Source organism: Hemitrygon akajei, unplaced genomic scaffold (assembly GCF_048418815.1).
Source record: "Hemitrygon akajei unplaced genomic scaffold, sHemAka1.3 Scf000084, whole genome shotgun sequence".
NCBI classification, from domain to species: Eukaryota; Metazoa; Chordata; class Chondrichthyes; order Myliobatiformes; family Dasyatidae; genus Hemitrygon; species Hemitrygon akajei.
In genome coordinates, this window is record NW_027331970.1 from 1,146,807 (window position 1) to 1,170,016 (window position 23,210).

Here is a 23,210-nt window from a genome sequence, read left to right on the forward strand (position 1 = left end):
TTATTCCAGGTTCGAAGTACGTCTGTCTTAAGTGTTACACACCTTTTCTGACATAAACTCACTTCAACCCCCGAGTCACTGGGATCATTAACTGGGCCCCATTTGGCCTTCATTTCGGCGTTCCTTGAGCTCGTCTCTTGCTTAACTCAACTCTATTTGCTCACCTGCGGTTTTAGTTCCTACACCTTCGCGCAATCCCCAACAGCAGGCCTGTGCTTACTACATGTTAATGCCCGGGCAGTTGCATCAAACTACCCAGTTAGAATATTAACTCCCTTTTAGTACAGGTGTAAAACCCGTGCTCCTTACACCAGTCGTACCAAACCTGGAAGAGAGTCCAATAACGTGTGTATCCGATTACATCCTGTACAAATCGTTAGCCACACATTTACCTGTACTTCCTTAGCATCTCTTCCCTCGTAAGATCACTAATCCGGAGTTGCTAGCTCTTAAGCCATGTGCCTACTTAACCACTAAGTTAACTTATTTGGAAATGTTGGGGGATCTATAGGCTTGCATAGCACGACTCTCCTGTTCCTCCACACTGCGATCAAATCTAACATATGTACTCTATAATCCAGTTTGAATTATTATTTTGTATCATTTTTTATTGTGATTAAATTCTACGCTGACCACAACACCACATAGGTGTCATTGATTCAGTAACCTCAATTTTACCCTAGCCTAGTCGCTAAGTTTTTTCTCGTTTAACTTGTGAGAATACCCATAAATATCACGGGGAGGACGTACAAACTTCCAGAAAAAACACCGGTATGAACGCCGATTTCCATTGCTCCGAGCTGGAATCGTCTGATTCTAACCGCTCTGCTACGTGAAGCTCCAAACTGTAAGTTACCAACCCGCATATCCACTTCCTCTTTTAAGTAATTTACAAATGTCAGAGAAAGCAGGGCTACAGAAAAGATCTCTGGGAACGTCCCATCTACTGCCAGCACCATATTTACCATGCCTCCCGACGATCTGGATCGAGCTAATGTGGGGCTTTTGTCACCCCCTCAGAAAGTCATTCTGATGCATAAGGCATGACCTTCCCCTCACAAAGCCGTTTGATTGCCTGTGATTATGCTTCTCCAATTATATGTCAACCCTATCGTGAAGAATCTCCTTCAAACGTTTAGCCTCCAGTAATGCCACGAGTCACTGTTTTACAATTCCCAGGAGTATCCTTACTACCTGGATTATCCTGTCTTAACCAAGGTTATATTTAGAGTTTATACTTCGATATTACCCGCTCACGATTAAAATTAATAGGAATCATGAACCAACCTATCATAAGGGGGGCGTTAAGACTGGACCCAAAAGCAGGACACAGACACTGATGTACTAGGAACAGAACTGGACAAAACTAAAGGGCGAGACAGGTCGCAGACTAGGCAAGGGAAGCATAACCAGGATGAGGGACTGGGAACAAGGAGCCTGGGGTGAATTCCGAGCCCAAGACTGGACAAGGACCCAAAACCTGGGTCTTAACTCGGGCTTGGACCACAAATTCTGCGAAAACGTGACGAAGCCAATGATCTAGGAGCCTGAGACTTGAGACTTGCGTTCTTGGAGCCCGAGACTGGAGGCTTGGGTTCTTGGAGCTCGAGACTGGAGTCTTGGGTTCTTGGAGCTCGAGGCTGGAGGATTGGGTTCTTTGAGCTCGAGGCTTGAGACTTGGGTTCTTGGAGGTCGAGGCTGGAGGCTTCGGTTCTTGGAGCTGGAGGCTTGAGAATTGGGTTCTTGGAGCTCGAGACTGGAGATTTGTTTTCTTGGAGCTCGAGACTGGAGATTTGTTTTCTTGGAGCTCGAGACTGGAGATTTGTTTTTTTGGAGCTCGAGGCTGGAAGCTTGGGTTCTTGGAGCTCAAAGCTGGAGGCTTGGGTTCTTGGAGCTCAAAGCTGGAGGCTTGGGTTCTTGGAGCTCAAAGCTGGAGGCTTGGGTTCTTGGAGCTCCAGGCTGGAGGCTTGGGTTCTTGGAGCTCCAGGCTGGAGGCTTGGGTTCTTGGAGTTTGCTCTTGGGCAGGACGCGGGATCCTGGGCAGGACGCGGGCAAGGCAGAGGAAGGGACAGAACCAACCGCAGGGTAACGGAAACCAGCCGGGCTTACCCGACGGAGGCGAGCGACAGGAAGGGACAGAACAAACCGCAGTGTAAAGGAAATCGACCTGCCTTACTCGACGGAGGCGAGGAACAGGAAGGGAGCTCGGTCTGGGGTGGCTCCAACACTCGAAGCGGCCACTAAACTCGGCGGGCTACGGAACAGCCGAAACCATAGCTCACTGAATGTACTAGCCTTCCACCGGTGGGTTGCTCCAAGGGGACACTGACGAGACGACCCTCCAACCACACTCAATCCCAGGGCCATTTATATTCCAGGTTCCCAAGATGAGCATCAGGTGCTTATGTTTTTAAGTTCAAACAAACAAGGGACTGTGGGAGGACCCGGAGTCCTGATTCCACGGATCGGACCGTGAACCGCAGTGCGAACTTTGGACCGGACCGTGACACAACCACTGAAAGACTCAGATTGATTCCTCAATTCAGCTTTCTCTGGAGTATGCAATATCTGAACACAAACTACCGCTACTCCCATCATCTTTCTAATTGTATAAGAACTAATATCCCCGATGGTGTTTGTTTAGAGAGACCCTCCAATTTCCCAGTTGCGTACAGTCAAAATTAACTAGCCTTTGTTCCATTGATTATCAAGTCTCTGTTTCTATAACACTGTCCTTTTCACCATTATTCGCTTGTTCTTTGTCCAGGGTCAGCTCTGTGTTGGCACAGCCGAATGTCTCGTTGACACTGACTAAGATTAGACCAATCACAAGCAAGACACAATCTGCAGACTCTAGAATTCCAAAGTGCTGGTGGAGCTCTGCAGGCCAGGCAGCATCTGTGGACAAGTGTAAACTGTGGACGTTTTGGGCAGAGACCTTTCAGCAGAATTGGATTTATTTTCCTCTCTCTCCAATTCTGCTGCCTGAGCTGAAGACTTTCGCAAGCACTTAGTGTAGGATTAGATCATATCAGTTCCCATTTCGCTTCGCTGTGTCTTTTGTTCTTGGGTTCACAGCATCGCCTCATCCACCCAACACCGCTCCTCCACTTTCCCTTTGAGAGCTAACATTCTGTTACTGGAAATTAGTTCAAACGGGAAAACAGAAGGTAAAGCTACAGATAGGGACAGAGGAGAAAATCAGCGTGAAGTAAAGGACGGGTAATGATGGGAGCAGGAGTGGTTAATACCGACGAAAGTATACTCCATATCAGGCTGTTTTGTCTGAATCGGGAAGAAGGATTGACAGGTTCGCCCCAATGCACAACGTAAGCGGGGCGAGGGTGAGATGCAAAGGGGATTTTACTGGGATGCTGAATCTAGTGGTTCCGTAGCGATCTACAGTAAATATTTGTTGTTTTTTTTTAACTGTAAGACAACACACACAAAATGCTGTAGCAATTTAGCAATGTCGCAATGTAGCAAGTTGCTGTGGCAACTTTGGAAAAGAGTAAACTTTCCACTATTCGGGCCGTCAACCTTCATGATTTTGTGTGTGCGAGCAGCGACAGATTTTCTCCTGCTTTGTTTGAAACTCTGTTCATCACATTGTTTATGTTTATTACAAGTGGGAGTACAGAATAGGACCGTGAAGGTAGCTGAATTGTACTACTACATAGCATTTATTTCTATGTTTTAATGTGTATCAAAATCCGATTCAGTGGGTATTTCACCACATTCTTGAGGTCCTCTCGGAATTTGCTCTGTGTCAGGGCGTAAATACACGTGTTAGCGCAGGAACTAAGAATTTCCAGCATTCCCGATGTCTCTTCTATAATGTAAATGGGATTCATGACAGAATAATAAACAAAATTCATTGAAATCCGTTGATAGATGTAAAATACCAAACGTGTTCCCCACAACAATAAGAAACTACCCGTTATGCTGAAGAGCAAAACGATGGACTTGTGTCTGTTCTCCATCTCCCGGTCCTTATCATTCTCTCCACTCTTTTGTCCCCGTATCCTCCTGCGGGCTCGATTGGCCACAAGAATCCGCCTGGCTATCAGAATATTGAAAAGCAAAATCAGAAAGAATGGGACACAAGGGGTTAAAATACGGTGAAATATCTCAAACGCCGCCCATGAGGGAGTGTTTTTGAAGCTCGGTGTCAGAACACAATACCAGGGAACACCATCAATTATTACAAGAGGTTCAGAAGTAAAGCCCCAGGGGACGCACTCCAAACAGGCCAGTACACTGACTGTCCCGATAACCACAGCCGCCGTTCTCTCGGTGCAATATTTTGTTTTCAGCTTCTCACAGCAAATAGCCACAAATCGATCGACGGTGAAAGCGACAGTCAACCAGACAGCGGCCGCAGTGCTCGCAAAAATCAACCATCTAGCCATACTGCACACAGGAGTAATGAACAGGAATGATTGTGGAAAGTAAATCCAAGCAGTCCACATCAGCAGCGGTTGCGATATGACTACCAGGAGATCGGCCGCTGCCATTCCCACGAGGTAGCAAGTTACACATTTGGAGAGACCGCAGTTATCCCGGGACAGGATCACAATCGCCACCAAGTTCGCTGGAAGAGAGAGGGGAAATAGGAAACTGAGAAAATACTAAGCAGAACCCAAAGCAACAGTCTTCGGGGACCATGTAATATTTCTACTTTATTGTTGCATTTAGCGGCAGAATGGTGAAGAGAGGGTCAAGAGCTGGCTGAGTTTACACATTAAAGTAAAGTCACATGATTTGAATTCGGATTCCTTTCGCATGACCAAAACTGCGAAGAGGCAATGGACAGATAAAACGAGGTAATATCAGAATCAACATTTTCTATCGGCGTCATTCGCGTCCGATATGAATGAAATGAATCAATCGGGACGCTGATGGCGGGATTCTTACATTAAACATATATGGACTTCCATGCGACTCCCTGTCAGCGACAGAATAGCCTAAGGACACAACAGAAACAGGAATTCCCGGAACCACTCATCCAGACAAAAATAGAATATGTGGGAGAGCAGTTAACGTGTATTTTCTGAGCTGTTTTCAGAGAGCCCCCATGACACGACTTTCTCTTACTCTTTCTATACAAGCTGCCTGAGGCTTTGTGTTTCCAGCATTTCCCGTGTTTGTTTCCTATTCCAACATTTGCCACCTCGCCGACTTTACAGCAGAACTTTGACTGAGGCAGCAGTCACAGCCTCGTCTGATACAGCCTCTCAGATATACTTGAAGCCTCCGACTGAATCCATCACAGGGAAGCGGGGTCAGGATTTCAACATCCAGTAGCAGGCACGGTGACGCAGTCAGATGTCTGTAGCGGTCTCAGATGTGGATAATAGAATACATTTCACAGTATTGATACTTATGAATCAACTTGTCGGTTTTGGTAAGTGATCAGCAACGACGTCATTGTGCTTCCATCAACTGCTTCACTTTCTGTCACACCGCACACATTTACTTAAAATCCTTAAGTTTCTGCTGAAACATGGAGCCCCTCACATTTGCTGAATTATTACCACCACTCGAGTTTAATTGTACCACACACAGCCGCTTACATACCAATGCAGACAATCAATTAGTATAATCTCCGCGGTAGTATTAACACTATATTTGCAAATGCAGTGTAGCTGCTGCGAGACCAATAGCATAGAGACCCGAACATCATATTATTGAACACAAATCGCTGGAAGATATCTGCTTGTCCCACTGAGGTCTTCCGATGTTGGTGGATTCGCTGAATTCTTACAGCGGTTTATTTTTAGATCCAGATACCAGAGTTCACAGTCGCTGGCTTTGATTCCATTCCTAGAATGCCGAACACTAGGGCTAGACATGCGGCTGTGGAAACCAGGGACAGAACCAATCACTATATTGGCATAAACTTCAATTCCCCGCAACGGCAGCCGATACCGCAGCTTACCGAGAATTCCAAAGGCTGAAATAAAAGGATAGTAAACTTCTCCTATCCGCAAAAGGACTGGATAACCCATTTCCGTGATAAACTGCCAATTGTGTTGCTCCTGAATTCACAGCTCCTTCAGAAACTCTGAGCTAATATATTTAAAACGGCCTTGATTTATAGAAAGGATCAGTCTCTAGAGATACGGTAATGCCGCTGACTGAATACAGTCACTTAAAAATCATGGTAATTCAACACCATTCATTGTCTCTGATGTAAATACTGGTCTGACAGAGACAAGTATTTTTGAATTCCTAGGCATTACCTCAGCGGTTACTCACTTAGTGAAATGAATGTCGGAGCTCCATTGACGAACACCCGAAGCAGCCACATTTGTAGATTTCACATTTTTGTCCGCTAATTCTCCACTTGTGAGCAGATTTCAAACTTCTCTCCCTGTGGTTTTAGATGTTTAACATCATCCTGACCACACACACACACACACACACACACACACACACACACACACACACACACACACACACACACACACACACACACACACACACACACACACACACACACACACACACACACACACACACACGGGACGGCGGTGTTCAGATGACCACGATGCTGATGTAAAAAACATTAGAAAATTTGCAGATGATGGAAATCCAAGGGAACATACAGGAAGTGCTGGCAAAATAATTTTGAGATGTTTCTTATGTATCTGGCATAATTAAAAGAAGACGTTGTCCATGTTACTAGTTAGGCACAGGAGTACATTCAGCCAGAGACTCATTCCATCAAGATGTAACACTGAGCGTCATAGGAAGTCATTCCTGCCTGTGGCCATCAAACTTTACAACTCCTCCCTCGGAGTGTCAGATACCCTAAGCCAATAGGCTGGTCCTGGACTTATTTCCACTTGGCATGATTAACTTTTTATTATTTAATTATTTATGGTTTTATATTGCTATATGTCTACACTATTCTTGGTTGGTGCGTCTGTAAATAAACCCAATTTCCCTCGGGATCAATAAAGTATGTCTGTCTGTCTGTCTGTCTGTCTGTCTGTCTGTCTGTCTGTCTCTCTGTCTGTTTGTCTGTCTGTCTGTTTTAACAGCAGTTCAAACCTGTCAGAGATTAAACGAAGAAATGCTTAGATCTGCAAAGGAAATATTCAATTGTACAGATTAACATAGGTCTCTAATTTGGGAGATGAATCGACGTAGGATGGATGAAAGTGAATGAAAGAAAGACAAGCGTCAGATACAATATTTACTATGTGTGAAAGAGACAGAGAGTCGGACCGACAGATTAACAAGGGTACAAGCTGCAACAGCCGCTTCACACAACCCTCTGACATTTACCTCTCCCTCACTGACCGACTTTCCTTCTCCCACCAAAAAGGAAAAACTTCAATCATCTCCGGTTTTACCTCCTGTGGGGACCCCAGAGCAGTTGCTCCTCGCTGACATACAAGGCGTGGTACAAAGCACAGAGACACCGACAGCTCATTCGCTCCACAGTTTCAGACAACAGAGAAATTCAGATTCAGTCCCACACTGAACTCAAGACCCAGACACAGATTACCAATACAACGGCTACACTGAAACACAGATGGTTAATATTCCCATTGACTTCGGCACCACTGTCCTACAGGTAGAGGCATAGACCAAATCTCCAAATCCACACCCACGGCGTTGGCACTTTCAGTGTGAGCTCAGGATTGGACGAACAGCTGGAAAATTGGGAAATTATGAATGTAGTATTGGAAGAAATTAAGAAAGTTTCGGATAAGCACGTAGGGTTCTGGATAATATGCGTGTGTCAGAATTAGTCAGCAGGTTAATGTCAGACAGATGAAATAAATGGACCACTTTCTAACATTTCGGCAACTCGGGGTTTGTCGCTTTAACCGCAGCTGTTCACAGTCTACTGTGGAGATGTGGATGTGAGGAAGAACTATATTATATGCATGTCGGCTGTTCTATAGAGCTGAATGGCTCTGAGAAAGGCGCAGGGAGGGTTTGGGGATAGAAGTGAAGGAGTGAAGATGTGGCAGGCGGCCAGTATATAGGATTATGTGAGGCCATTCATTCCCAGAGGAACAAACTAGAAAATCAATATTTACACGGGGCCAGACTGAACGGTTCGGAGGGCCCTGACGTTCCTTGTAAACAAATAACTAAGAGCGAACATTCAGATACAGCAAATAATTCGGGAGCCGAACAGTATTTTGTGTTGTGATACAGGAGGATTGTTAAGAGTTATAGAGTTATGTCTTATCGGGAGGTATCCTGCAGGTGTGGTGAGAATGCACTCTGAATGTTAGATCCAGGTCTTGTCACACTTCCTTATGAAAGTTGTCACTATTGAAGAGGGGGTGCCGAAACTATTCCTCACACTGACAGTATAGTTCCGGGGATGACACACTTGCTGTGTGCGGGGAGAGTGAGTCTGTATTCTCTGGAATTGTGAGGAGAATTGTGGGATTCTTTCAAATCATTCAACCCAGTTGCAGGGAGGATGTTTCCCCTGAATGATCATTATATTACCATGTGTCACAGTCCCAGAATGAAGTAACGGATATTCAGCAAGAGTGAATCCCTCTTCAGTTAAAACATACAAAAGTACAGGACAGGAGGAGGACATTTTGTCTGTGATGTTGGGCTGACGTAACTAAGCCAGTGATGCCTCATCAAACTAATTTCTCTGCCTGAATGCACATTAAATATTATTTCCAGGTCTGGGCACAGTTCCTCAGGAAATTATCCATGTAACAGAGAGAGTGAATGGACTATTCCTCACAATGACCTGACGGCTGCAGGCGATGGCAAGCTGTCCTTGTGAGGGGGGAGTGCATGAACTGGGCCTGTACTCTCTGGAGTTGCTAGGAGAATTGATGGATTCTTGCAGGTAACTCGGACCGACTGCTGAGAGGATGTTTCCATTGAATTAAAATTATTTTACCATGGGTCATAGACTCAGAATGAAGGAAATGATATTCACGATGGGGTGGAAAATCAGTGATTAGTTCTCCAGTTAGACAGTTCGGTACAGGAAGAGACAATTTAGTCTGTGATGTTGGGCTGATATCATTAACCGGTGATGCCTAATTAAACTGATCACCTTGCCTGCATGTTTTCCGTATCCAATCCTCTGTGTATTTGATTGCCTATCTCAGAATCTTATGATTACCGCCGCCTTCAACACCACGCTAGAAATGCATTCTAGACACCCGCAACTCTCTGCTTTGTTTTGTTTTAAACATTTCCCCACACATTTTCCACTCTCACCTGAACTGCATGTCCTCTGTTATCCAGTACATAAATTATTTGAGAAAGGTTACAGTTGCTTAATGTATTTATGCGTCTCCATCTCCCCTTGGTGGGTGCCATTCCGGAAAGAATAACTCAAGTTCGTGCAATTCCTCCTTTTAGATCTCCTCCCTATGAAAGTTTTCTGAAAGCTTTCCAAAGCCTCGGCTTCTTTCTTATAACGGGGCGACCGAAACCAATGTTAAACTCCAGATGGAATCTAACCAGAGACTGATAAAACGGCAACATCACTTCACTTTATGACAAGAATGATCCTCCCAGTCATTGCCTTGGCTTCTGCCATCCGGAAAGAACTGTTTAAGTTTGTGCAATTTCAGCAACTTGACACCTTCTAGGTTTTCTCTTAAAGGTCCTCCTGATAACCTCCTATATTCCTTTTTCCAAATCCTCGGCATCCTCCCTATAATGGGGCGACTGAAACTAAATGCAATATTCCACAGGCAACCTGACCAGAGCTCTGTAGAAAACCACAGTTCTCTGGACGAGGACGAACCGACATTGCTGGTTCTGCAATGTCTCGACAAGCAGTAGGTGGGGGAGTGCTGGGGGGTGTTTGCTCTTCCCGTGGACAGCTGGATACAATGATCAGCCGAAGTGAACGGCGACGGCACAATGAACTTGCTAGACAGAAAGCTGAGCCTGAGATTCACATTCCGTGTAAGCAGGACTAGTCACAAATGAACGAACGAGAACGAAGGGGTCAATGAGGAAAAGACCAGATTAATTAATTGCTTAAGGGTTTCAATTATCGTAAATATTAGTGAACGTTACGATCATGGGAGGGTAGTTTGACTTGTTACGTATTCAGGCAACAATAAATATATATGAGTTAGGCAACGGTTTTTATAACAGATAACACGTTTATTAAACACTGAAAACAAACCCCCCAAAAGTAAACAAACACTAACTTAACCGGAATTCAGCTGCTGTGCGGCAGATTCACAGTTCTTAATAGCGTTGCAGTTCAAACAGTTCTTAAGGCGGTATTGAAAAAAAACAGTACTTTAAAGCGGTATGCGGAAAGTTCAAAAGCTCACAGTCCATTTAAAAGAAGAGACTTTTTAAGGCGATTTAAATTCTCTTCCACGTCGTTGTCCTTCGATCCCCGGCGTCGAACTTTCCCACGAAGAATTTTATGAAATATAACGGCTTAAAGGCACTGACCTTCTTTCCATACTATTCTCAAATCCTTTCTGGTCAACCCAGGGATTAACAGCAAGAATAGTCAACGGAATCCTTCCGAATGAGGATCAAATAAGGTCGAACTTTCCACCGTCGAAAATCGATTCTCCTCGATCTTTAACTTCCGAACTTTTATCTTCACTCTCCACAGTAAAAAAAACTGCTGGCAATGACCTTTTAAACTTTAGGCATTATATAAAACTTCATTTTTCAACTAAACTGCGTCATAACATTAAATCACGCAGTGACATGAAGTCACCTTGGCAAATCCCGCCACGAACTGCCCCACCTGACAGGGTGGGTCTTCCTTTTATAACCTCTAAAAAAAAACCTGTCACATGACCTCTACTGGCGGGAAAATGACATCACTCCACCATCACAAGACCATTACCTCAAGTCCAGTATAGCTTCAACCCCAGTCACGTGACAAGGGTATCACTGTCACGTGTCACGAGTACGTAACAGACTAAATGGAGGGTAAATATGGTTTTATCCAAACAGGAGATGATCTGACGGGAGAGGTACTGCCTGTTCCCATTGGAGTATCTGGAGAGGCGGGGCCATGGGCTGTCCATACTTTCCGTGAAGAGGGGAGTAAAGCAGAGAGTGCTGAATTGGAAGTCGAGTTTCCCGTAACTGACGCCAAAGACTTTAAAGACAATTTGCTCTCGTTTCTGCGGAGAGGAAACTAGGATGGAGTCTATGGAAACAAGGCAAACAAGCAGGGAGGTCATGGAACCTATAAAGATGAAAGTGGAGGAGGTGCTTGCTGTCTTAAGGCAAATCAGAGCAGATAAATCCCCAGGACCTGAGGGTATTCCCTCTGACCTTGAAGGAGACTAGTGTTGAATTTGTAGGGTCCCTGGCAGAAATATTTAAAATGTCGATATCCACGGGTCAGGTGCTGGAGGATTCGAGGATAGCTCATGTAGTTCCGTTGTTTAAAAAAAGCTCTGAAACTAAGCCGGGAAATTATAGGCCGGTAAGTTTGACATCCGTAGTAGGTAAATTATTAGAAGGAATACTAAGAGATAGGATCTACAATTTTTTGGGTAGACAGGGACTTATTAGAAAAAGTCAGCATGGCTTTCTGAGTGGTAGGTCATGTTTAACCAATCTATTAGAGATTTTCGAGGAAGGTACCAGGAAAGCAGATGAAGAGAAGGCAGTGGATGTTGTATACATGGACTTCAGTAAGGCCTTTGACTAGGTCCCGCATGGGAGGTTAGTTAGGAAGATTCATTTGCTAGGTATACATGGACAGCTAGTAAATTGGATTAGACATTGGCTCATTGGAAGACGCCAGAGAGTGGTAGTGGAGGATTGCTACCCTGAGTGGAATCTTGTGACAAGTGGTGTGCCATAGGGATCAGTGTCGGGTCCCTTGTTATTTGTCATCTATATCAATGATCTGGATGATAATGTGGCAAATTGGATAAGACATTTGCTGATGATATAAATATTGGAGGCTTTCAAAGCTTGCACAGGGATCTGAACCAGTTGGAGGAATAGGCTGAAAAATGACAGATGGAGATTAATGCGGACAAGTGTGAGGAATTGCACTTCTGAGGGTCAAACCAAGGTAGAACATAGAAGGTAAATGGTAGGACACTGAGGAGTGCATTAGAACAAAGGGATCTGGGAGTAAAGGTACATAATTCCCAAAAAGTGGCTTCACAAGTAGATATGATTGTAAAGAAAGCTTTTGGTACATTGGCTTTTATAAATCAAAGTATTGAGTACAAGATTTGGAATGTAATGGTGAGGTTGTATACAACATTGGTGAGACCGAATATTGAGCATTGTGTGCAGTTTTGGTCATCAAATTACAGGAAGGATATTAATAAGTTTGAAAGAGCGCAGAGAAGGTTTACGAGGATGTTGCCAGGACTTGCGAAACTGAGTTACAGAGGAAGGTTGAACAGGTTAGGACTTTATTCCCTGGAGTGTAGGAGAATGAGGGGTGATTTGATAGAGGTGTATAAAATTATGATGGGTATAGATAGAATGAATGCAAGCAGGTTTTTTCCACTGAGGCCAGGGGGGGGGGGAAACAGAGGTCATTGGTTAAAGGCGAAGGGGAAAGGCTTAAAAGGAACATGGGGGGGGGCTTCTTCACGCAGAGAGTGGTGGGAGTGTGGGATGAGCTGCCAGATGAATTGGTGAATGCGGGCTCACTTTTGACATTTAAGCAAAACTTGGGCAGGTCTATGGATGAGAGAGGTTTGGAGGGACATGGCGCAGTTTCAGGTCAGTGAGACTAGGCAGAAAAATGGTTCGGCACAGCCAAGAAGGGCCAAAAGGGCAGTTTCCGTGCTGTAATATTTATTATTTTATAGTTCTATCTGGTTGTCTCTGAGAGCGGTAACACCTAAACAAACTCCAGTGGGCTTCGTAGTCGCCCTCGATTATTACATAAAATAACAATTAATATTGCTATTATCATTATTCTTTTGCTTGACTTTGCACAGTGTGTTATGTTATACATATTGAGTGTTTTGGCTGTCCTGTTAGTGCGGTCATCCATGGATTTTATTGTGTTTATTGTGATGCCCGCGAGAAAGTGAATCTGATTGTACATGGTGATACATGTATATAGAAAGGCTCTGATGCAAAATTTATTCGCTTTGAACTTTGAACCAATTGGGCCGAAGGCTATTTTCCGTGCTGTGCGATTTAAAACACCTGCATTGCAAAACAAGGAAGAGTGGCCTGTTAAACCACAAAAAGAGAATATAATCCTGTGCGGAATGATTAATCCGGTATTCCCAAATCCAGAAAGGTGTTAAATGCACGTAACTGAACTCCACGGCAGATGTACGCTGAAGAACGACGATGTAAAATGCCGTTTCAATATAGAGACCAACAACGTGTCTGAATTGCCCTGATGTCATTCTGCCCAAAAAACAGCCACGGCTGAGAAGGTGACACAGACGCTCCTCAACGAGGCCTCGTTCTCATCAAACTCCGCAGCCCGAATCCCATGTCATGTGACCCGTTGTTCCGTTCTCTGTTGTGACTAAATCAAAATCTTTATCTTAATTGCTTCTTTCTCGTACTCCCAAACAGTTCACGCTTTGATCGCTCAGTAAAATTACAGTGATTGCATTATAAAAACAGCACGTGTAATACAGAGTATTTGTCAGGAGTGGGGTTCGAACCCACGCCTCCAGGTGGAGACCAGAACATTCGCGTTTACTAGGAAGCGGCTTTCTCGCCTTAAGTCTGGCGCCTTAGACCACTCGGCCACGCTGACAGCCCCTGCAGTACTCTCTCCACATGCCAGATAAACAGCTGTATTTCGGAATAAACTGACTGACTGTTTTGTTGAGCGGGTATACATACAAACACACACTATATCCTGGGATTTTAAATGAATATGGACGTGGTGCATTTTCTCAGAATGCCGAGCATGTGCGGAATCAGAGCGTACAGCATCACAGCACTGGAATTGTGCTGCACTCCGTTCAGGCCATCCTCCAGAGAAAGGATGACGCGGATTCGGAGAGTGTGCAGAAGAGCATCACCAAGATGCTTCCTGAATTAGACGGTTTGTGCACTAACCAAAATTTGGACAACCTTGTTCTTTTTCTCTGGAGCATCGGAGGTGAGGGGGAAATGACACTTTCCCTTTTCCACCGATGCTGCCTGTCTGCTGCGCTTCTCCTGGCATGCTCAGCTATTCAATATAGAATAGATTTTAAAGTGAAATGATTGGTTGTCGGAATATTCAATGAATGGGCACGTGAGCGTACATTATGCCCTTTTGATCAATAGTCTGATTGTTGATGGGTAGTAACTGTTCTTGAACGTGGCCGTGCGAGTCCTGAGGCTCTTGTGCCGTCTATATATATAGTTTTGTTAGTCTCGAAGAATGCGTCGTTAGCTGATATATAACTACAACATTTCTCACTGGAAAGCAAACGGGGATTAAGTCTCCACAGATACCGTTCTCTAATGTTTAAAGTGTTTGCGCAGATTTAGGGCTGCTTCGGCATATATAGGTGGCAACTGATTTGCGATGCGAACAGCTTACATAGGAATTATGGAACTGTATTCACAGATCCCTCTGCTCTCCCTCATTCCTCAATTCCCTAACAATTATTGTATATATCTACCCAGGTAGGTCCGGCCAAAGTGCAGTGGCTCTTGATCCCATCTGGATGGAATGTCACATTAGATTCCAACTGCAAAATGTTCGGTCCGTTTTTCCAGCTGTTTCACTGACGCTGAAAGTTTTCATAAACTACTTCGCTGTCCACTCACGCAATGAAACCCAGGTGTCATCTGCAAATCAGGTTTCTCATGTTACAATTGACTTGTATATCCTGTTCCTTAGACTGTTTCTCAATAGGTTTGGGGCGCACACAGATTTGGGAGTGTCTCTGGATTTGAGGTGCATACTAATTTGATTTGCGGGCAGTTTGCAGATTTGGGGGTGTACACATATTTTGTCATTTCTTGAAAAGGTTTTGGGATAATCTATTTTTCTAGTCGGTGTGTACACGGGTTTCAAGTTGTATATAGACATGAGGGCACACACGGATTTGGAGGTGCGCACGTATCTCAGTGTTCTTTCAGATTTGGTGTGTCGGCGGATTTGATGGTGTGGCGAATCTGAAAGTTGTTCCATTTATCGATAAAGCAACAAAAATATCATTGAAATTGCGCTCTTATTTAGTGACGTGAACAGATTTGGAGATGCACACGTATTTGATGATGTGTCTGGATTCAGCGGTGCATCGTCTAATACAGAGATGTACACTGATTTGACAATGTGTACAGATTCAGCGGTGTGTTGTCGAATACAGGGGTGCACACTTATTTGGGGATGTGCATATATTTACGGGTGTATAAGCCAATACCGGGATGTTTACCGATCACGGGCTTCTCACAGATTAGTAAGTTTTTGTCGATTTGGAGTTGCGACGCATCTCAAGGTTGTTTCATTTATAGATACTTTTAAAATAAATGCACTTTGAACTTTCAACAGTAATCTTGTTATTCTATGCTGCAACCTGCTATTTTGTGAACCGTTTGAAATAACTTTTGCTCCGCCTGGATTTGGAGATGCACACGCATTCTGGGCTGCATGCCGATTTTTAATGTTGAGGCCCATTTCCTTACCCAGTTATATTCCGGCTGGATTTAGTCCTAAAACTGCTGGAGAAAGTGCGGAAAGGACAGATGCTGTTTTCTCCCGGTAGGCATTAGTTTTTAGGGCCAAGTGCTCCTGTCACGTTTTGTCACTCTGCAACCTTATCCTTCAATCTCTTTGAATTATGGAGGACAGCAGGGAATGTTTCTCTCCAGCAGACTTCATCATGATCTTCATGACTCCTGTATTTCTACTATTTTTTAATGCTTTATAATTGTACATTTCGATTTTTTATGTTTTATCGCCGAGCAGCAGTGAACCATCTGATTGGCCTTGCAGAATTCTCTTTGGGAACAAGTTGACTTGATCAGTATTTCTGATCGTGTGCTCACGATCACACTTAATAAAAAAAAATGGGTCATATTCTGAACAGTTTGAAATGATAACCTCATTATCAAGTGGATGTGTCAGCGGGCTTGGGTGCACAATCAATTGTGAATTGCGCAGATTTAGGGCAGCATCGGCGAATATGGAGGTGCATGCTGCTTTGGTGTGCCCATGGATTTGGAGATGCGCACGGATGTGGGGGTGTTTTATCAAATAAGGGGGTGCGCACTGATTTGGGAAATGCGCAGATTCAGGGGTGTGGAGTGCAAATACGGGTCTGCAATCAGTATTATTGAGTGTACATGGATTTGGCGAGTCGCGCAGATTTAAAAGTGTTCACCTGAGTATTTACTCGTGTTGGGCACGCATTTGCTGATGTGCGCAGATTTAGAAGTATGTTTAGAAGGTTTCACACAGGTTTGTGTCTGTCGCCCTATCTGCAGTTGAAATAGCATTTTGGTGTGCGTGGGGATTTTAATGTCAAAACAGCCATTTGCTGAATGGTTTGAAATGATTCTTGCTCTGGAAAAAAGTAATATATGTGGTGTGTCAGCGTGTTTGGAGATCTCACTGATTTGCTGATATGCGCAGATTTTGGGATGTGTTTTCAAAGATGGGCGTGCACATTTGGAGTACATATCGATTTGGCTGTGTTTGGCGGATCAAGGTTTGCGCACGAATATTTGCCTGCGTGCAGATTATTAATGACGAGTATGCCATTTTCACATCTGTCTGAAGTGATTCTTGCTCTGGGAAAGTCTGATGTACATGTGGGAGTTTCAGCAGGTTTGGGGTGCGCACTGAATACGGATTGCGCATATTTAGTTTATGTCGGCGAAAACGGGAGTACACATGGTCTTGGGGAGGGCATGAACCCGGGGATGCGCACGGATTTAGGTGAGTTCTCAAAAATGGGTTTGCACACGCATTTGCACACGTGCGCTGATTTAGGGGTGTGTGTTCCAATATGGGGCTGCGGATCTATTTGGGGTTTGTCGACGAATATGGGAGTAGCAAAGTTTTTGTGGGTGTATATGATGGTTCAGACGGATCTGGCTGCGTCGGACCTTCGGATGCGTGCGGTTAATTTAATGTTCAGGTCGCCATTTTGTGTTTGGAGTGAATCTTCGTCTGGATAATTTAATGTGCATATGGGAATATGCGCAGATTTTGGGTGTGCACGTGGATTTTAGTGATGTGCGCATTTCTAAGGGGTCATTTTAAATATGAGTGTGCCCACGAATTTGGGTGGCAACCAGATCTGGGTGTTTAGGCCAATCTGCAAACGGATTTTAGGGGGCGTGAGAGCTTTTATTGTCGGGACAGCCATTTTCTGCTCTGAACCAGATCTCTGTAATGGTTGGCTCACTACGTTACGTATTAATCCAGGTTCGAAGTACGTCTGTCTTAAGTGTTGCACACCTTTTGTGACATAAACTGACGTCGGCTTCGGAGCCACCGGGATCATTAACTGGGTCCAGTTTGGCCTTCATTTTGGCGTTCATTGACCTCGTCTCTGCCTTTTATTCGATGCTACTTGCTCACCTAAAGTTTTAGTTCCTACTCCATCCCCCAACCCCCAATACCAGGCTTGCGCATTCAACATGTTAATGCCCGGGCAGCTGCATCAAACTCCTCAGTTAGAATATTAAATCCCTTTCGGTACAGGTGTAAAACCCGTGCTCCTTACACCAGTCGCACCAAACTGGAAGCGAGTCCAATAATGTGTGTATACGATGACCTCCTGCAAAAATCGTCAGCCACTCATTTACCTGGACTTCCTTAGCATCTCTTCCCTCGTCAGATCACTAATCCGGAGTTGCTCGTTCTTAAGCCATGAGCCTTCGGAACCACTAAATTAACTTATTTGGAAATGTTGGGGGATCTATAGGCTTGCATAGCACGACTCCCCTGTTCCTCCACACTGCGATCAAATCTACCATATGTACTCTGTAATTCAGTTTAAAATTTTATTGTATATGAAATTTTTATTGCGATGAAATTCTACGCTGTCCACATTGATTCATTTAGAGTTGAAGCGAAGAATAATGAGCCACGGCGCCCAGTAAGCTCAATTATACCCCAGCCTAATCGCTAAGTTGCGTTCTTCTTTTTTTTTTGTTTACCTTGTGAGAAGACCCATAAATATCACAGAGAGGACGTACAAATTAATTCCAGAAGAACATCGGATTGAACTCCGATTTCCATTGCCCCGAGCTGGAATCGTCTGGTTCTAACCGCTATGCTACGTGGAGCCCCAAACTGCAAGTTACCAACCCACATATACAGTTCTTCTTTCAAGTCATTTACAAATATCAGATAAATATCTGTTATTTGTGAAGTGGGGTGCCGTGCGCAATCATAATCGATTGATAACGGACGTGGAAGCACGGAGAAACATCGGGAAATTCCAGGAAGACCTTCTTCGTTGCTGCTGCTGCTTTGAGGTCCGGGATTCTGCTGGGAAGAACAGGCCCCCAGTCGTCGGGGTCGCGTTGCCGATGGCTGTTCGCGGGGCCGTCTTAATACGCTCGGCAGAGGATGGTGCTCGGAGAAGCTGTGCCGGTGGGGATCGTCGTCTGCTCGGAGGTTCGACGGACTCAGGTCTCTTTCGGTTTGTGCTGCTGGTTTCGACGGAGCTTCCATTGTGTGCTGCGTCTGCGAAGCTGAGTCGGGCGGCGCCTTGGAAGTCCATAGCTGGGGTATTCCCTTCTGCCACCGGTGTGGGATGGCGAGTCTGTCGGGACCCTGGGGACTTGTGGAAACTCTGGTGATTTATTTTGAACATACAGTCCTTTAACATCTTGGTCTATTTTTTACTGTGCCCATAGTCTGTATTTTTATCAACTATGCTATTGTTTGCACTGTTGTAACTATATGTTGCAACTATGTGGTTTTGTGCAGGTCTTGTAGCTTTAGTTTTTGGTCTTGTTTTTGTCTGGGGGATTTGGAGCTCCTTTCCGGGGAACGCGCTAAGACGGTAGCGCGATATTAATACGCAGCAGCCTCTCCAGACACTGGATTGGGGATTGCCAAACGTTACGTGGATTTTCTGGTGTAATCTGTTTTGTCATATGCTTTTGTGATATCATTCTGGAGGAAAGTTGTCTCATTTTTTAACTGCATTGCATTTGTGGTTTCTAAATGACAATAAACTGAATCTGAATCTGAAAGCAGGGTTACAGAACACATCTTTTGGAAACGCCCCATCTACTGCCAGCCCGATACTCACCATGACTCCCGACGTTCTGGATCGAGCTATTGTGGGGGCACTTGTCAAACGCCTCACTCAATTCCATACACAGATCATCCATCTCCTTAATTTGTTTTGTCACTCTCTCAGAAAGTCATACAGGTGCGTACGGTATGACCTTTCCCTCACAAAGCCAGTTGATTGCCTATGGTTCTGCTTCTATAATTATTTGTCAAACCTATCGTGAAGAATCCCCTTCAAACTGTTAGCCTCCATAAATGGCAGTAGTCACTGTTTTACAATTCCCAGGATTATCCTTACTACTTATTACCCGTCTTAACCAAGCTTATATTTAGAGTTTATACTTCGATATTACCCGCTCACGATTAAAATTAATAAACATCATGGACCAGCCTCTGAAGGACTCAGATTGATACCTCAATTCAGCTTTCTCTGGTGAATGTAATATCTGAATACAAACTGCCGCTACTCCCAACATCTTTCTAATTGTATATATAATTTGTTCCCGATCGTGTTTATTTAGAGAGACCCTTCAATTTCCCAGTTGCGCCAATTCAAAATTAACTGAACCTTTGTACTATTAAATATCAAGTTTCTGTTTCTATAACACTGTCCTTTTCAACCATATTTCATTTTTTCTTTGTCCAGGGTCAGTTCTGTGTTGGCACAGCCGAATATCTCATTGACAGTGACTAGGATTAGACCAATCACAAGTAAGAGACAATCTGTAGACTCTAGAAATCCAAAGTGCTGGAGGAGCTCTGCAGACCAGGCAGCATCTGTGGACAAGTGTAAACTGTGGACGTTTTGGGCAGAGACCTTTCATCAGAATTGGATTTATTTTCCTCTCTCTCCAATTCTGCTGCCTGAGCTGAAGACTTTCGCCAGCACTTTGTGTCAGATTAGATCATATCAGTTCCTATTTCGCTTCGCTGTGTCTTTTGTTCTTGGGTTCACAGCATCGCCTCGTCCACCCAACACCACTCCTCCACCTTCCCTTTGAAAGCTAACATTCTGTTACTGGAAATTAGTCCAAATCGGAAAACAGGAGGATAAAATACAGGTAGGGACAGAGGAGAAAATCAGCGTGAAGTAAAGGAAGGGTAATGATGGGAGCAGGAGTGGTTATTATCGACGAAAGTATACTCCATATCAAGCTGTTTTGTCAGAATCGGGAAGAAGGGTTGTCAGGTTCACTCAAGGCACAACTTAAGCGGGACGCGGGTGAGATGCAAAGGGGATTTTTCTGGGATGCTGAGTCTAGTGGTGCTTGCGATCGACTGTACATATTTGTTGTGTAACTGTAAGGCAACACACACAAAATGCTGGAGCAATTCAGCAGATGGACTGCAACGTTGGGAAAGAGTAAACATTCAACTATTCGGGCCGACAACCTTCATGATTTTGTGTGTGTTGTTTTGTATTTCCAGCATCGACAGATTTTCTCCTGTTTTGTTTGAAACTCTGTTCATCATATTGTTTCCGTTTATTACAAGTGGGAGTGCAGAATAGCAGCGTGAAGGCAGCTGAATTGTACTACTGCATAGCATTTATTTCTATATTTTAATGAGTTTCAAAATCCGATTCAGTGGATATTTCAGCACATTCTTGAGATCCTCTCGGAATTTGCTCTGTGTCAAGCCGTAAATACACGTGTTGGTGCAGGAACTGAGGATCCGCAGCATTCCCGCTGTCTCATCTATAATGTAAACGGGATTCATGACAGAATAATAAACAAAACTCTTTGAAATCCGTTGATAGATGAGAAATACCAAACGTGTTCCCCACAACAATATGAAACTGCCGGTTATGCTGAAGAGCAAAACGATGGATTTCCGTCTGTTCTCCATCTCCCGGTCCTTGCCATTCTCTCCACTCTTTTGTCCCCGGAGCCCCCTGCGGGCTCGACTGACCACCAGAATCCGCCTGGCTGTCAGAATATTGAAAAGCAAAATCAGAAAGAATGGTACACAAGGGGTAAAAACGCGGTCAAACATCTCAAATACCACCCACGAGGGAGAGTTTCTGTAGCTCGGTGTAAGAACACAATACCAGGGGATACCATCAATTATTATCGTAGGCTCGTATACAAAGCCCCATTGTACACATTCCGAACAGGCCAGCACACTCACTGTCCCGATAACCACAGCTGCCGTTTTCTCGGTGCAATATTTAATTTTCAGCTTCTCACAGCAAATAGCCACAAATCGATCGACGGTGAAAGAGACAGTCAACTAGACAGAGGCAGTAGTGCTCGCATGAATCAGCCATCTAGCGATCCTGCACACAGGAGTGATGAACAGGAATGATCGGCGAAAATAAAGCCAAGCAGTCCACATCAGGAGCGGTAGCGAGATAACGACCAGGAGATCGGCCGCAGCCATTCCCACCAGGTAGCGAGTTACACATTTGGAAAGACCGCACTTATCCCGGGACAGGATCACAATCGCCATCAAGTTCGCTGAAGAGAGAGGGGAAATAGGAAATTGAGAAAATACTGTAAAACCCATTGCCGCAGTTTTCGGGGATCATGTAATATTCCCATTTCATTGTTGCATTCAGCGGTAGAAGGGTGAAGAGAGGGTCAAGAGCTGGCTGAGTTTACACATTAAAGTAAAGTCAAATGATTTAAATTCTGATTCCTTTCTGATGACCAAAAATATAAAGAGGCAGCGGACAGATGAAACTAGGTACCCTCAGAGTCAGTACTGTTTGGAACATTTTTATTTGCTTCATCCGCGGCTGATATGAGTGAAATGAATCAATTCGGACGCCGATGGCGGGATTCTTGCATTAAACAATCATCAACTTCTCTGTGACTCCCTGTCAGCGACAGAACAGCCGAAGGACACAACAGAAACAGGAATTCCCGGAACCACTCATCCAGAAAAAATAGAATATATGGGAATGCAGTTAACGTGTATTTCCTGAGCTGTTTTCAGAGAGCCCCCATGACACGACTTTCCCTTACTCTTTCTATACAAGCTGCCTGAGGCTTTGTGTTTCCAGCATTTCCCGTGTTTGTTTCCTATTCCAGCATTTGCCACCTCGCCGACTTTACAGCAGAACTTTGACTGAGGCAGCAGTCACAGCCTAGTCTGATACAGCCTCTCAGATATACTTGACGCCACCGACTGAATCCATCACAGGGAAGCCGGGAGAATAATTCAACATCCAGTAGCAGGCACGGTGACACAGTCAGATGTCTGTAGCGGTGTCAGATGTGGATATATTATAATACATTTTACAGTATTTATAGTTATATGGATAATATAATACATTTCACAGTGTTGGTAGTTATGAATCAACAGGTCGGTTTTGTTAATTGATCAGCAATGACATCATTGTGTTGTCCAGCAACTGCTTCACTTTCTGTCACACAGCTCACTTTTACTGAAAATCCTCAATCTTCCTGCTGCAACAGGGAGCTCCTCAAATTTGCTGAATCGTTACCACTAATCGATTGTTTGGTCATGACACGTACCTCACACAACCGCTCACATACCAATGCAGACAATCAATTAGCATAATCTCTGCGGCAGTATAAACACAGTATTTGCAAATGCAGTGTAGCTGCTTCGAGACCAATAGCACAGAGACCCGAGCATCACATTATTGAACTCAAACCGCTGGAAGATGTCTGCCTGTTGCACTGAGGTCTTCCGATGTTGGCGGATTCGCTGAATTCTTACAGCGGTTTATTTTTAGATCCAGATATCAGAATCCACAGTTGCTGGCTTCGATTTCATTCCTAGAATGCCGAATACTAGGACTGGACATGAGGCTGTGGAAACCAGCGACAGAAATAATCACTATATTGGCATTAACTTCCATTCCCCGCAACGGCAGCCGATACCGCAGCTTACCGAGAATTCCAAAGGCTGAGATAAAAGGATAGTAAACTTCTCCTCTCTGCAAAAGGACTGGATAACCCATTTCCGTGATAAACTGCCAATTGTGTTGCTCCTGAATTCACAGCTCCTTCAGAAACTCTGAGCTAATGTATTCAAAACGGCCTTGATTTATAGAAATGATCAGTCTCCAGAGATACGGTTATGCCGC

General features: G+C 44.3%; 1 non-coding gene across 1 annotated transcript; it reads right to left on the reverse strand.

Annotated features, from left to right (window-relative positions):
- Window positions 1–13,589: 13,589 nt before the first annotated feature.
- trnal-uaa (transfer RNA leucine (anticodon UAA)) lies at window positions 13,590–13,705 on the reverse strand. Its single transcript has 2 exons — window positions 13,668–13,705; window positions 13,590–13,635 (listed from the first exon to the last, which is right to left on the reverse strand). It is a non-coding gene; the product is annotated as a tRNA-Leu (tRNA).
- Between the last annotated feature and the right edge of the window lie 9,505 nt (window positions 13,706–23,210).